The sequence below is a fragment of the Hemitrygon akajei genome, chromosome 9, assembly GCF_048418815.1.
Source record: "Hemitrygon akajei chromosome 9, sHemAka1.3, whole genome shotgun sequence".
Classification (NCBI taxonomy): Eukaryota; Metazoa; Chordata; class Chondrichthyes; order Myliobatiformes; family Dasyatidae; genus Hemitrygon; species Hemitrygon akajei.
Genome location: NC_133132.1, coordinates 167,075,705 through 167,091,347, shown reverse-complemented (window position 1 = coordinate 167,091,347; position 15,643 = coordinate 167,075,705). Strand labels below are relative to the sequence as shown.

Below are 15,643 nucleotides of genomic sequence, written 5' to 3'. Positions count from 1 at the left end.
GACAATTAGCGCAGAGTACCCCTGTGGTCATTACCCTCAGAAGTAAATATACCATCTTGGATACTGTTGTGGGGAGAATGACCTTTCATGGGAATGTCCCAGAGACCAGATTACTGGCACTGAGCATGAGTCCATGGTGCAGAAGGGAAAGAGGGAGTAGAAAGGGCAGTAATGAAAGCGGTCTCAATAGTCAGACGAACAGACAGGAGATTCCGTGGATGTCAATGGGACACCAAGATTGTATGTTGCCTCCCAGGTGCCAGGGTCAGAGATGTCTCAGATTGTGTCCACAGCATTTTGGAGAGGGAGGGAGAGCAGCTAGATGTCTTGGTACATATTGGTACCAATGACGTAGGAAGAAAAAGCAATGAGGTCCTGAAGAGAGAATTTAGAGAGCTAGGTAGAAAGCTGAGAAGCAGGACTTCCAGAGTAATAATTTATGGATTGCTACCTGTGCCGTGAGTCATTGAAGGTAGAAACAGGATGATTTGGCAGACAAATGTGTGGCTGAGAAGCTGGTGCAGGGGGCAGGCTTTCAGCTTCTCGGATCACTGGGATCTCTTCTGGGGGAGGTTATGAACTGTTCAAAAGAGCTGGGTGCACCTCAAACTGAGGGGGAACTAATACTCTCACGGGCAGGTTTGTTAGAGCTGTTGCAAGGGTTTCAACTAATTTGGCAGGGGGTGGTGGGAGCCAGAGTGAAAGGACTCAGCAGAGAACGAATGGTAAAAAGGCAAAGATAGCATGCAGTCAGTCTATCGGGTGGGGGGGGGGGGGGAGAGGTTGAGGGAGGAAGGCAGACAGATGATAGGACAAAATTGCAGTCAGTAGGGTGAGTATCAGTGCACTAGGGATGCAGAATCTACAGGGGTAGCAATTGCAGTACTCAAAGTGTTATATCTCAATGCACAGGGTATTAGAAATAAGGCAGGTAATCTTGTTGCACTATTACAGAAAAGTTACTAGCATAGAGGATTGGCTGATTGGTAGGAGGGCGTGCAATAGAATAAAAGGACCCTTTTCTGGTTGACTGCCAGTGACTAGTGGTGTTCCACAGGGGTCGGTGTTGGGACCTTTTCTTTTTATGCTGTATATCAATGATTTAGATGGTGGAATAGATGGCTTTCTTCCCAAGTTTGCAGATGATATGAAGATTGGTGTAGGGCCAGGTAGCGTTGAGGCTGCAGAAGGACTTCAAAAGATTAGGAAACAGAGATGCGGAGAAATTTCCTTAGCCAGAGGGTGGTGAATTTGTGGAATCTATTGTCACAGGTAGCTGTGGAGCCCAGGCTGTTAGGGGTATTTAAGGTAGAACTAGATCGTTTCTTGATTGGACACAGTATCAAAGGTTACGGTGAGAAGGCCGGGGAGTGGAGCTGAGGAGGAGGCAAAAAGGACTGAATGGCAGAGCAGACTCGATGAGCCAAATGGCCTAATTCTGCTTCTATGTCATATGGTCGAAGTGCTGGAGCAACTCAGCGAGTCAGATACCCCTGTGGAGAGGAATAAACAGTCAACATTTTGGGCCAAGAATCGAAATGTTGATTGTTTATTCCTCTCCATAGATGCTGCCTGACCTGATGAGTTCCTCCAGCATTTTGTGTACGTTGCTCTGGATTTCCAGCATCTGCAGAACCTCTTTTGTTTATGATATTAGTTGTGATGCGCATTTACAAAATAGAGGGGAGAGGCATTAGAGGCCTGAAAGTGCATTAAGGTGGGGGAATTCCCTCAACCTTACCTGGTGCATTCTCAGGCCTTGTAGGAAATTGCAAAATAAATTGCAGAAACAACAGAAAATCTGCAGAATCTAGAAGTCCAGAGCAACACACACAAAATGCTGGAGGAACTCAGCAGGCCTGGTAGCATCTATGGAAAAGAGTAAACAGTGGATGTTTTGGGCACAGATCCTTCAGCAGGACTGGAGAACGAAAGCTGAGGAGTGGATTTAAAAGGTGAGGGGAGGGAGAAGCTCAAGGTGCTAGGTGAACTTGAAGGGATGGGGAATGAAATAAAGAGCTGGGAAGTTGATTGGTGAAAGAGATACAGGGCTGGAGAAGGGGGTGTCTGATAAGAGAGGACAGAAGGCCATGGAAGAAAAAAAAGGAGAGAGGAGCACCAGAGGGAGGTGATGGATGGGCAAGAAGATGAGATGAGAGAGGGAAAAGAGAATGGAGAATGGTGAAGGAGAGGTGGGGGTGTGGGGGGGGGAGGAAATTACCAGAACTTCGAGAAATTGATGTCATGCCATCAGTTTGGAGGCTACCTGGACAGAATATAAGGTGTTGTTCCTCCAAACCGATTCATTTGTGGAAACAAATAGCAGAGCAAAGTTGATCATTAAGCTACCACAAGATGGACTGAGAGTGGTTGAGTGAATAAGGGAATAAGACCATAAGATATAGGAGCAGAAGTAGGTCATTCGGCCCATCGAGTTTGCTCCACCATTCAATCATGGGCTGATCCAATTCTTCCAGTCATCCCCACTCCCCTGACTTCTCCCCATATGATTTAATGCCCTGGCTAATCAAGAATCTATCTCTGACTTAAATGCTCCCAATGACTTGGCCTCCACAGCCACTCGTGGCAACAAATTCCACAGATTTACCACCCTCTGACTAAAGTAATTTCTCCGCATCTCTGTTCTAAATAGACGTCCTTCAATCCTGAAGTCATGTCCTCTTGTCTTAGAATCCCCAACCATGGGAAGTAACTTTGCCGTATCTAATCTGTTCAGGCCTTTTAACATTCGGAATGTTTCTATGAGATCCCCCCTCATTCTCCTGAACTCCAGGGAATACAGCCCAAGAGCTGCCAGACGTTCCTCATACGGTAACCCTTTCACACCTGGAATCATTCTTGTGAATCTTCTCTGAACCCTCTCCAATGTCAGTATATCCTTCCTTTCTAAAATAAGAAGCCCAAAACTGAACACAATACTCTGCATGGTCTCACGAGTGCCTTATAGAACCTCAACATCACATCCCTGCTCTTATATTCTATACCTCTAGAAACGAATGCCAACATTGCATTCGCCTTCTTCACAACCAACTCAACCTCAAGGTTAACCTTTAGGATATCTGGCAGGCGCAAGGACTCCCAAGTCCCTTTGCATGTCTGCATTTTGAATTCTCTTCCTATCGAAATAATAGACTCCCTGTTTATTTCTTCCACAAAAGTGCATGACCATACACTTCCCAAAATTGTATTTCATTTGCCACTTCTTTGCCCATTCCCCTAAACTATCTAAGTCTCTCTGCAGGCTCTCTGTTTCCTCAAGACTACCCGCTCCTCCACCTATCTTTGTATCATCAGCAAATTTAGCCACAAATTCATTAATTCCATAGTCCTAATCATTGACATACATCGTAAAAAGCAGCGGTCCCAACACCGACCCTGTGGAACCGGCAGCCAGCCAGAATAGGATCCCTTTATTCCCATTCTCTGTTTTCTGCCAATCAGCCAATGCTTGTAACTTCCCTTTAATTCCATGGGCTCTTATCTTGCTAAGCAGCCTCATATCTGGCACTTTGCCAAAGGCCTTCTGAAAATCCAAGTACACCACATCGACTGCATCTCCTTTGTCTACCCTACTTGTAATTTTGCCAAAGGATTGCAGTAGGTTAGTAAGGCAGGTTTTACCTTATAGGAAACCATGCTGGCTTTGGCCATTCTTGTTATGTGCCTCCAGGTACTCTGTAATCTCATCCCTGACAATCACTTCCAACAACTTCCCAACCACTAATGTTAGGCTAACAGGTCTATGGTTTCCTTTCTGCTGTCTCCCGCCCTTCTTAAATAGCGGAGTTACATTTGCAGTTTTCCAGTCATCCAGTACAATGCCAGAATCTATCGATTCTTGAAAGATCATCGTTAATGCCTCTGCAATCTCTCCAGCTACTTCCTTCAGAACCCAAGGGTGCATTCCATCATGTCCAGAAGATTTATCCACCCTCAGACCATTAAACCTCTTGAGCGCCTCCTCAGTCATAATTTTCACTGCACAAACTTCACTTCACTGACACTCTTGAATGTCCGGTATACTGCAGATGTCTTTCACCGTGAAGACTGATGCAAAATGTACATTTAATTCCTCTGCCATCTCTGTATCTCTCATTACAATATCTCCAGCGTCATTTTGTATTGGTCCTATATCTACCCTCAACTCTCTTTTACCCTTTATATACTTAAAAAAGCTTTTAGTATCTTCTTTGATATTAGTTGCCAGCTTCCTTTCATAATTCATCTTTTCCTTCCTAATGACTTTCTTAGTTTCCTTCTGCAAGTTTTTAAATCCTCTATCTTCCCACTAGCTCTGGCTTCCTTGTATGCCCTCTCTTTTGCTTTTACTTTGGCTCTGACTTCACTTGTCAGCCACTGTAGTGTCCTTCTTCCATTTGAAAATGTCTTCTTATTTGGAATATATCTGTCTTGCACTTCCCTCATTTTTCACAGAAACTCCAGCCATTGCTGCTCTGCTGTCCTTTCTGCATGTGTCACTTTCGAGTCAACTTTTCAACTCTCTTGCCATTGTAATTTCCTTTATTCTACTGAAATACTGACACATTGGATTTTATTTTTTCCCTCTCAAATTTCAATGTGAACGCGATCATATTGTGATCATATTGTGATCACTGTTCCCTCGGGGTTCCTTAACCTTAAGCTCTCTTATCGTCTCTGGATCATTGCACAGCACCCAATCCAGCACAGCTGATCCCTTAGTCGGCTCAACAACAAGCTGTTCTAAAAAGTCATCCCTTAGACATTCTACAAATTCTCTCTCTTGAGCTCTAGTGCTGACCGGGTTTTCACAATCCACTTTCATTTTAAATCCCCAACAATTACCATGACATTGCCCTTCTGACACGCCTTTTCTATCTCCTGCTGTAATTTGTAATCCATATCCCCGCTGCTGTTTGAAGGCCTGTATTGTGGGACCTATAGTAATGTGGAGCATATTAATGGACACTGGATACCCCCCTAATCTTCTTATATGATGGTCATAGTATTTTTATTGCTTTGGTTTGTTATTTTGTTTATTCACAATTTGATTAATGTTCAGTTGCACTAGCAACGGTAATATTTTAGTAGGTTAGTTGATGGTTAGGAGGAGCAAAGCTTATACAGGCACTTGGGGGCAGCTGAGGGGTCCTGGGGGGCGGCAGTGCGCAGGTCTTCGAGTAGTCGGGGACGGCCCCGCAGCATGCATGGTAAACTGATATGCTTGTGTTCTGGTATTTCCAGAAAGGTAAATAAAGACGTGATTTTAAACTTCTGCATGCCTGGAAGTCCCTTCTGTGTCCAAGTGTGCAACAAATATTGGAGGCACCACTGAGATAATTAACGTCGCGCTCAGTGTGGCAACAACGAGGACACGGATCACCTTTGATTGATAGCGGGAGTGCGCAGCTTCGGGGCGCGGCTATACCACACATAATGGATTCGGAGGAGTTGGCACAGGCCTTGTCTCAGAGACTATGGCTTTTGCAACTGGATCAGCTCAAAGAGGTGTGTGTGGAAGCTAAAATCCCATGTGAAAATGTTACCACAAGACGAACGTTAATTAGACTAATTACTGAATCTATGGACAATGCACTTAATGATGAAGGGGAGGAGGTTGTGAAGTATTATCTAAGGACAATGATGGAATCAGTTGAGCAAATGAGAGGAAATACCGGAAACACTGGTAATGTGAAAAAGCAGACAACACAGCACAAACCAGCCAGAGAACAGCTGAAGAAATGAGCTTGGCAGAAAAATACTTACAGCTCCAGCTAAACAGTCAAGCTGTGCAGGATGAGGTTAGGAGGCTGAATGAAAGAGTGAACAGTGCATCTTCAAGTCAAGCTTCAGCTCCACAAAATGTGTTGCCTACAGCCGCAAACCGGCTCCCGGAAGTGACAATAAGGAGAGAATTCAAGATCTGGGGTCAGATCAGGGAAAAGGGACAGAAGGACAAACTCTCATATGCAAACCTGATGCATCAGATTGACAGAGGCCTGAGTAGGGGATACAGTGAGGTGGAGGTCATGGAAGCGGTGATCAAGTCAATCAGTCCAGGTTTGAGTATTCGTGATATGCTGGAGATTAAAAGTGACCTTACCCTTCCTCGACTGAAGACAATCTTAAAGGGATATTTCACCGAGGACAGCTCTATAGATCTATATCACAAACTGGTAAACATAACACAAGACAGTTGTGAGTCTCCCCAAAATTTCCTCTTCAGAACAATTGAGTTAAAAGAGAGGCTGTTATTTGCTTCAAAAGAAGTAGGGTCAGACGAGCAGTATAGTCCTGAGCTCATCCAGAAGAGACTCTTGAGGTCCAGTTAGTACCGGGCTGTCAAGCGACCATATCAAGTTCCAGCTTAAGCCTTATCTCGACGATCAGAGAGTGACAAATGAAATACTCATCGACAGGATGAATGAAGCAGCTAGTATTGAATCAGAAAGACAGTCCAAGCAAAGAAAGAACACAAGCAGCAGAGTCCCAAAAGTAAATGAATTACAGACAGAAATGCAGAGCAGTCAGCAGAGCCAGGGTGCGGCTGAAGCCAGAGTGTGGGTTCTAGAGCATGCAGATGAAGTTGTGAAGCCTAAGAGCCGTAAAGCACCTGTTGTAGCTAGTTCAAGAGACACAGAGCTTGATGAAACAGTCAGGCTGCTGAGAGAAGAAATGGCTGAAATAAGGAAAAGCATAGCTAACTCTCAAGGACCCACCGGCCAAGTAAGAATGAGTGTTAGGAGAGGATGTAAAGCATGTCAGGAGCAGGGAACAGGTGACCAGTGTGAACACTGTTTCAGGTGCGGGCCGACAGGGCACCTCTCACGAGGCTGTAGAGGACAAAGAAGGCTGGCAGGGAAATCTGACGGCAACGTGACAATCCGGCCTGTCACCATCCCAGAATCATCAGCTCCGAGCCCAGCTGGACCAGATGACAAGGTGATTGAGCTTCTTTGCGAGAGAATCAGGCAGCTGGAGGTGGAGTTAGAGAAAATTGGGAAGGCTGAACAACAGATGGTGGGTGCTACCTATGCCAGTCATCTTTCTTTATGTCACCAAGCCAAGCTGACAGCTCTCATCGGGAAGAAGTGCATGGTGGATTGTTTCTTTGAGGGAGTAGCAACACAAGCACTATGGGATACCGGCTCACAGGTCACCATTATCAATGAAAAGTGGAGAGAGCCCTGTTTCCCACACATCGGGGTACGGAACACGGATGAGCTCCTGGGTGAGAACGAGAAACTTGTGGGCAAAAGCAGCAAACCAGACACCCATCCCCTTTGCAGGATGGGCTGAGCTGAAGTTCAAGTTGGGATCAAATAGGGGCCCAACGCCAGAGCTGCTTGTGTCGGTGCTTGTCTCTAATCAGCCAGGAGTAGCAGAGCCACTGATCATCGGCTACAATGTAATTGAGCGGCTGGTGATGAATGGAAAGGGGCAGCATCCAGAAGTTACATCTGCTGCGGTGAGAGACGCTTTTTCCATCGACTGCAAAAAGGCAAATGAGTTGATCCACGTAGTGCAGAGCAGTGACCAGGATGACAAGGAGGGCGTGGTGGGAGATGGAAAACTAAAGATGGTGTTTCTTGCAGGCCAGACCAGGGAGGTTCAGTGTGGTGTGAGGACAGGGCCCCTTTCCGCAAAACAGGAAGTTCTTTTTGAAGCAGATGTGATCCCAAAGTGGCCAGAGGGGTTGAACATTGCTGACACCATCATCTGTCTGCAGAAGGGAAATTGGTCTAGGGTGGCTATCCCCGTCACTAATGACAGCAACCACGACATTACTCTCACCCCTCGCACAGTGCTGGACCAGCTACCACAAATTAAGGCGATTTACCCAGTAGATGTAAGACCAGTCAATGCCAGTGGAAACACTGCCAGCACAGTCAGCGCTCCTGAGAATCACAAAGAGAAACACAGATAGCTGGACACATGCAAACATGAGACATGGGACCCTGTTGATCACCTGACTCCAGACCAGCAGGAACAGGTGAGACAGATGCTGCGAGAAGAGTGTGCTGCATTTTCAAAAGATGAGAGTGATGTGGGATGCATTCCATCTCTGCAGTTAAAAATCAGACTGAGCGACACAACTCCTGTAAGGCGCACCTACACTTCTGTTCCCAAACCACTCCACAAGGAGGTGAAGGAGTATGTGGAGGACCTACTGAATAGAGGATGGATTCAAAAATCCTGGTCCCTGTACTCATCACCAATAGTCTGCGTTCGTAAGAAGGATGGGAGTTTACGTCTATGCGTGGATTACCGTGAGCTGAACCAAAAATCCATCCCTGACCGTCACCCCATCCCTCGAGTGCAAGATATGTTGAACAGCCTGAGTGGGAGTGTATGGTTCCCGGTCCTGGATCAGGGCAAGGCGTACCATCAGGGTTTCCTTGCGGAGAGTAGCAGACCACTTACAGCCTTTATAACACCTTGGGGCTTATACGAGTGGGTAAGGATCCCCTTCAGCCTGTCCTCGGCCTCAGCAGAGTTCCAGCGCAGTACGGAGGAGTGCCTCATGGGTTTGAGGGATGAAACTTGTCAGCTGTATTTGGATGACAATCTTGTCCACAGCCAGTCTTTTGAAGACCACCTGCGGGATATGAGAGAGGTGTTACGTCGCTATCAAGCACATGGGGTAAAACTGACAGCTAAAAAGTGTGAAGTGTTTAAAGACAAAGTGAAATTCCTGGGAAAGATTGTATCCAAAGATGGCTATTGCATGGATCCTGCTGAGATAGCACCAGTACAATCACTCAAAGACCGCAAACCCGAGACAGTGGGGGACCTGAGGAAAATGCTGGGGTTCCTATCGTACTACCGCCCATATATTCCAAACTTTTCACGCATTGCCAAGCCGCTGTACAGTCTGTTATCAATAGACAATAGACAATAGGTGCAGGAGTAGGCCATTCGACCCTTCTAGCCAGCACCGCCATTCACTGTGATCATGGCTGATCATACACAATCAGAACCCCGTTCCTGCCCTCTCCCCATATCCCTTGACCCCGCTATCTATAAGAGCTCTATCTAACTCTCTCTTGAATGCATCCAGAGACTTGGCCTCCACTGCCTTCTGGGGCAGAGCATTCCACATGTCCACCACTCTCTGGGTGAAAAAGTTTTTCCGCATCTCTGTTCTAAATGGCCTACCCCTTATTCTTAAACTGTGGCCTCTAGTTCTGGACTCACCCATCAGCGGGAACATGCTTCCTGCCTCTAGCGTGTCCAATCCCTTAATAATCTTATATGTCTCAATCAGATCCCCTCTCATCCTTCTAAATTCCAGTGTATACAAGCCCAGTCGTTCCAATCTTTCAACATATGACAGTCCCACCATTCCGGGAATTAACCTTGTGAACCTACGCTGCACTCCCTCAATAGAAAGAATATCCTTCCTCAAATTTGGAGACCAAACCTGCACACAATACTCCAGGTGGGGTCTCACCAAGGCCCTGTACAGCTGCAGAAGGACCTCTTTGCTCCTATACTCAATTCCTCTTGTTATAAAAGCCAGCATGCCATTAGCTTTCTTCACTGCCTGCTGTACCTGCATGCTTGCTTTCATTGACTGATGTACAAGAACACCTAGATCTTGTTGTACTTCCCCTTTTCCTAACTTGACTCCATTTAGATAGTAATCTGCCTTCCTGTTCTTGCCACCAAAGTGGATAACCTCACATTTATCCACATTAAACTGCATCTGCCATACATTTGCCCACTCATCCAACCTGTCCAAGTCACCCTGCATTCTCATAAAATCCTCCTGACATTTCACACTGCCACCCAGCTTTGTGTCATCAGCAAATTTGCGAATGTTACTTTTAATCCCTTCATCTAAATCATTAATGTATATTGTAAACAGCTGCGGTCCCAGCACCGAACCTTGCGGTACCCCACTGGTCACAGCCTGCCATTCCGAAAGGGACCTGTTAATCGCTACTCTTTGTTTCCTGTCAGCCAGCCAATTTTCTTTTTTTTTAAATTTTTTAATTGAATTTTCAAGTAGGTTACAGAAAGAAAAAAAATTATCAACCCTTCTCCCCTCCCCTTAACCCCTCCCCCTAACATGTCCCTATAGGAAAAAAAAGAAGAAAGAAAGAAAGAAAGAAAGAATGCCTGGATATTGGAAGATCCCCACATGCTCCATGGAGTTCATAATAGCTTTAATATGTATATTTATTTCTATCCACAGATAACCAATAATTTTATCTTCGAAGCACCTATATATTTAATCTTATTTTTTGTAAATAAGTGCACCAAATTTTTGGAAATATTTCATATTTATCTCTTAAATTATAAGTAATTTTTTCAAGTGGAATGCAGCTAAAAATTTCATTCTTCCAACAATCTATACTTAAGTATGAATCCGATTTCCAGGTAACTGCAATAGCCTTTTTGGCTACTGCCAATGCAATTTTTATGAATTCTTTCTGATATTTATTCAATTTGGATTTTGATTTTATCCCTTCAATATTGCCTAGTAAAGATAATATTGGATTATGTGGAAGTTGTATTCCAGTAATTTGTTCCAGTAAAACTCTTAAATTTGTCCAAAAAGGTTGAATTTTAGAACAAGACCAAGTAGAGTGTAAAAAAGTACCAATTTCTTGATTACATCAAAAACGTTGATCAGATAAATTTGAGTTTAATCTATTTATTTTTTGTGGTGTAATATATATTTGATGTAAAAAGTTATATTGTACTAATCTTAGTTAAACATTTATTGTATTTGTCATACTGTCAAGACATAATCTTGACCAACTTGTTTCATCAATTTTAATATTCAAATCAGTTTCCCATTTTTATCTTGACATGAATTCCTTGTTTAATTGCCTGTTTTTGAATCAAATTATACATACCAGAAATAATTTTTTAAAATTTTCCTTTATGAATTAAAGTTTCTATTTCATTAGGTTTCGGCAATAACATTGTTTGACCCAGTTTATCTCTTAAATAAGCCCTTAATTGGAAATAACAGAAAAGAGTGTTATTTGATATTTTATATTTATTCTTTAATTGGTCAAATGACATTAATATACCTCCTTCAAAACAGTCTCCTATATATCTAATCCCTTTGTGAAACCAGTTATATAAAAGTTGATTATCCATTGTAAAAGGGACAAGTTTATTTTGAATTAAAGGTCTCTTTGCTAATAAAGATTTCTTTATCTCATCATCAACATTTATCTTATTCCATAAATTAATCAAATGTTTTAGTATAGGAGATTCTTTCTTTTCCCGTATCCATTTAGATTCCCATTTATATATTGTTACGAAGGATGAACAACTCTGATGGGCAGAAGGGTACAGAGTTGCCCATGTCCCCCTCCCCTGGGAGAATCACAAACTGTAACTGTTACCACGATGCTAATGAGAGAGAAAGAGATGGAACAAAAACATACTGGGACTGGAACATCTGCTGCTGATAACACCGGGGGAGAGAGACCATGTTATGACTCCTGTAAGACTTATGGCTCCGGAGAGGGCTGTTTACTTGGTACTATTCTGTTCATTAAAATTCCTCAGTGGACAGCTGGAGCGGGCTGGTTTGATGGACTAAGCCATTCAAAACTGATTGACACCTGAGACCCCGTGAGTAGGGATAAAAGTGAGGTCTGGGGAGACACCCCTCAGACGCACCAAGAGACACACTAGTGAGCACTGCTTAAGTACTGGAACCCACGAGAAAGTGTGGGGGCATCGGAGACCAAACGAAGGATCGGTCAATTTTAACTCACAGTGTTTATAGTGAGGCCGGTGGGGGCTTGTGTGTGTGTCCACCCTTGCCTGGGTGACGAGTCCACCATAGAAGAACGGTCTAGCTAAAGGACAGAGGGGTCATACCTGAATGGCCACAACAACACATCGACGGATCAAGATCATAAAGGAAAGTTTGCAAGACAATAGCTGTTACTGTTTGCTCTCTCTCTCTCTCTCTCTCTCCAACAATCACAACACATCGACCAACAACTACCTCAGCCTGTATGAACTGAACGGAACTTTATACTCACATATGATAATTCCTTATCCCCTAGCCATCGATAGAGCTTGTTTATTATTGATTATTATTATACCCACACTTTTAGGTTTAGTATTGCTAACGTGTATTATCTGTATATTTGCATTGTTGATATTGATTTGTATATTTTACTAATAAACACTGTTTTGAAAATAGTACCAGACTCCAACGGACACTTCTATCTTTGCTGGTAAGACACCCAGTTACGGGGTACGTAACAATATAAAATCTTCTGGTATATTTTGTCCTATTTTGTCTAATTCTATTCTAATCCATGCCGGTTTATCTTCATCAAAAAAGATGCAATAAATGTAAGTTGATTTGCTTTGTAATAATTCTTAAAATTTGGTAATTGTAACCCTCCTAGGTCAAAGTTCCATGTCAATTTTTCCAACGATATTCTTGACATCTTACTTTTCCAAAGGAATTTCCGCACACATTTACTTAACTCTTGAAAAAATTTCTGCAGTAATTGTATTGGTAATGTTTGGAATAAATATTGTAATCTAGGGAATATATTCATTTTTACAGCATTGACTCTACCTATTAATGTTATTGGTAACATCATCCATTTATCAAGATCCTCTTGAATTTTTTTCAATAATGGCAAATAATTTAATTTGTATAAATTCTTTATATCATTATCAACTCTTATACCTAAATACTTTATACCATTTATTGGCCATTTAAATTGAGTTATTAATCAACATTGACTATAATCTCCTTTAGTAAGGGGTAGAATTTCACTTTTATCCCAATTTATTTTGCACCCTGATATTTTCCCATATTCTTCCAACCTAGAAGATAATTTACGCAACAAATGTAATGGGTTAGTTAGATAAATCAGAACATCATCAGCAAATAAGTTAATCTTATATTCCTCCTGATTAACTCTGAAACCCATAATATCTGAGTCAGTTCTAATTAATTCAGCTAATGGTTCTATCGCCAACACAAATAAAGCAGGTGATAATGGACAACCTTGTCTAGTTGACCTTGTTAACTGAAATGATGTTGAAATTTGGCCATTTGTCACCACTTTAGCTTTGGGGTTAGTATTTAAGGTTTTAATCCATTTTATAAAAGATACTCCTAATCCATATTTTCCCAATACCTTAAATAAAAAATCCCATTCCAATCTATCAAATGCTTTTTCTGCATCCAAAGCAACTGCTACACTCATTTCTTCCCTCTTTTGTGCCAAATGAATTATGCTAAGTAACTGAGTTACATTATCTGCCAATTGTCTATTTTTAATAAATCCTGTTTGGTCCATGTGTATTAATTTTGGTAAGTATTTAGATAATCTGTTAGATAAAATCTTTGCTATTATTTTATAGTCCGTGTTCAACAAAGAAATAGGTCTATATGATGTTGGCTTTAAAAGATCTCTGTCTTTTTTTGGCAATACTATTAAAATAGCTGTCAAAAAAGATTCTGGAAGTTTATGCGTTCTTTCCGCTTGGTGTATTAGCTCCATAAAAGGAGGAATTAATAAATCTTTAAACTTTTTGTAAAATTCAGGCGGAAAACCATCTTCTCCTGGAGATTTATTACTCTGAAGTGATCCTAAAGCTTCTTCAACCTCTTTTAATGTAAAAGGCATATCTAACCCCTTCTGTTCTTCCGAATTCAATTTTGGGAGAGTTATTTATGATAAAAACCTTTCTATCTCAACAATATCATTTTGTGATTCTGATTGATACAATTGAGAATAAAAAATTTTTAATGTCTCATTGATTTCTAAAGGTTTATAAGTAATTTTATTTACACTTGTTCTAATTGCATTTATCGTTTTGGAAGCCTGGTCTGTTTTTAACTGCCAAGCAAGAATCTTGTGTTATCTTTCACCTAGTTCATATTATCTCTGTTTAGTTCTCATAATTGCTTTTTCTGTTCGGTATGTCTGAAGTGTATTATATTGTAGCTTCTTATTAACAAGTTGTCTTTGTGTTTCTTCTGTCATATATCTTTGTGATTCTTTTTCTAATTTTGTAATCTCTTTTTCCAGTTGGTTTAGTTCTACCATATATTCCTTCTTAATTTTAGAAGTATAACTTATTATCTGGCCTCTCAAATATGCCTTCATCGCTTCCCATAATATAAATTTATCATCAACTGAATGTGAGTTTGTATCTAAAAAAAACTGAATCTGTTTTTTCATAAAATCACAAAAATCTTGACGTTTTAATAATATTGAATTAAATCTCCATCTGTAAATCGATTCCTCCTTATCCATCATTATCATTGTCATTATCAAGGGGGAATGATCTGACACTATTCTTGCTTTATATTCCATATTTTTCACTCTGTCTTGAATATTCGTTGACAGTAAGGAAAAATCTATCCTTGAATAAGTTTTATGTTTATTTGAATAAAATGAATAATCTCTTTCTCTTGGGTTAATTCTTCTCCATATATCAATCAAATTTAAATCTTTCATCAATGATAAAGTTAATTTTGCTACTTTTGGTTTTGTAACAACCTTTGTTGACCTATCTAAAACTGGGTCTAGACAAAAGTTAAAGTCTCCACCTATTAATATTTTGTCGTGTGCGTCAGCCAAATTCAAAAAAGCCTCCTGTATAAATTTTACATCGTTTTCATTTGGTGCATAAATATTCATAAGAGTCCATAGTTCTGAAAAGATTTGACAATGTATAATTACATATCTTCCCGCAGAATCAATTAAAACATTTTGTATTTTAATTGGTAAAGTTTTGTTGACCAAAATTGCAACTCCCCTCGCTTTTGAATTAAATGAAGCTGCTATAACATTTCCAACCCAATCTCTCTTTAATTTCTGATGTTCTATCTCTGTTAAATGTGTTTCTTGTATAAAAGCTATATCTATTTTCATTTTCTTAATGTATGTTAAAATTCTTTTTCTTTTCACCGGTCCATTAAGCCCATTAACATTAAAACTTAAAAAATTCAGTAAATTAGTCATTATTTTTAACGGGGTTACTCCAGTCTATAATAATATATAATATTTCAACTCTCATAGTATCTTGGGGAATTATTTTAAAATTCTCCATGTTGCTATGTGTCTCCCCTCCGATCATCCAGGCAAAGAAAGATAAAAGAAAAAAAGATTATAAAGAGAAAAAAAATCCCTGCTAATGTTGTGAATGAAAATAAACACACCATTACCCCCCTCCGTTGTGCGGGTCATGGCAAACGCCATGATCACACATGTGAATCCCGTAGCGATCGATCCGAAGTTCCCCCAGCTCCCCGTAACATGAAAAAAGTATATATAAGAAAAAATAATATCACTACTCTCAATTAATATTTCTCAAATCTTTGCCTTTCTCCCCCTGTATCATATAATTAAAAGTATATTTAAATATTCCTCTGTCCTTAATGTCCATCAACTCATTTCAATGTCCCCGTCTTCACCTTTAATCTGTTTCACTTTTAAATCTTTACTGTGTCTAGCAAATATTTGGGAGTTCTTGTGCAAACTCCTCTGCATCCCAATGATCAGTAAAAAATCTTCTTTTTCCATCATCCAAAAAAATTATCAGTGTTGCTGGGTGGTGCAATATAAATTTATAACCTTTTTCCCATAAAACTTTTTTCGCTGGGTTAAATTCCTTCTTTCTCTTCAAA

At 41.0% G+C, this 15,643-nt stretch overlaps 1 protein-coding gene across 2 annotated transcripts in view; it reads left to right on the top strand.

Annotated features, from left to right (window-relative positions):
* Positions 1-12,141, top strand: part of zufsp (zinc finger containing ubiquitin peptidase 1) — a 75,686-nt gene extending 63,545 nt beyond the window's left edge. The window contains exon 11 of one of the 2 annotated variants that reach the window (XM_073057444.1): positions 11,288-12,141. The gene's annotated coding sequence lies outside the window, so the exon portion shown is untranslated. Of the gene's footprint in view, positions 1-11,261 lie in introns of both variants that reach the window. The other variant, XM_073057443.1, reaches the window with a different exon arrangement.
* The last annotated feature ends 3,502 nt before the right edge of the window (positions 12,142-15,643 follow it).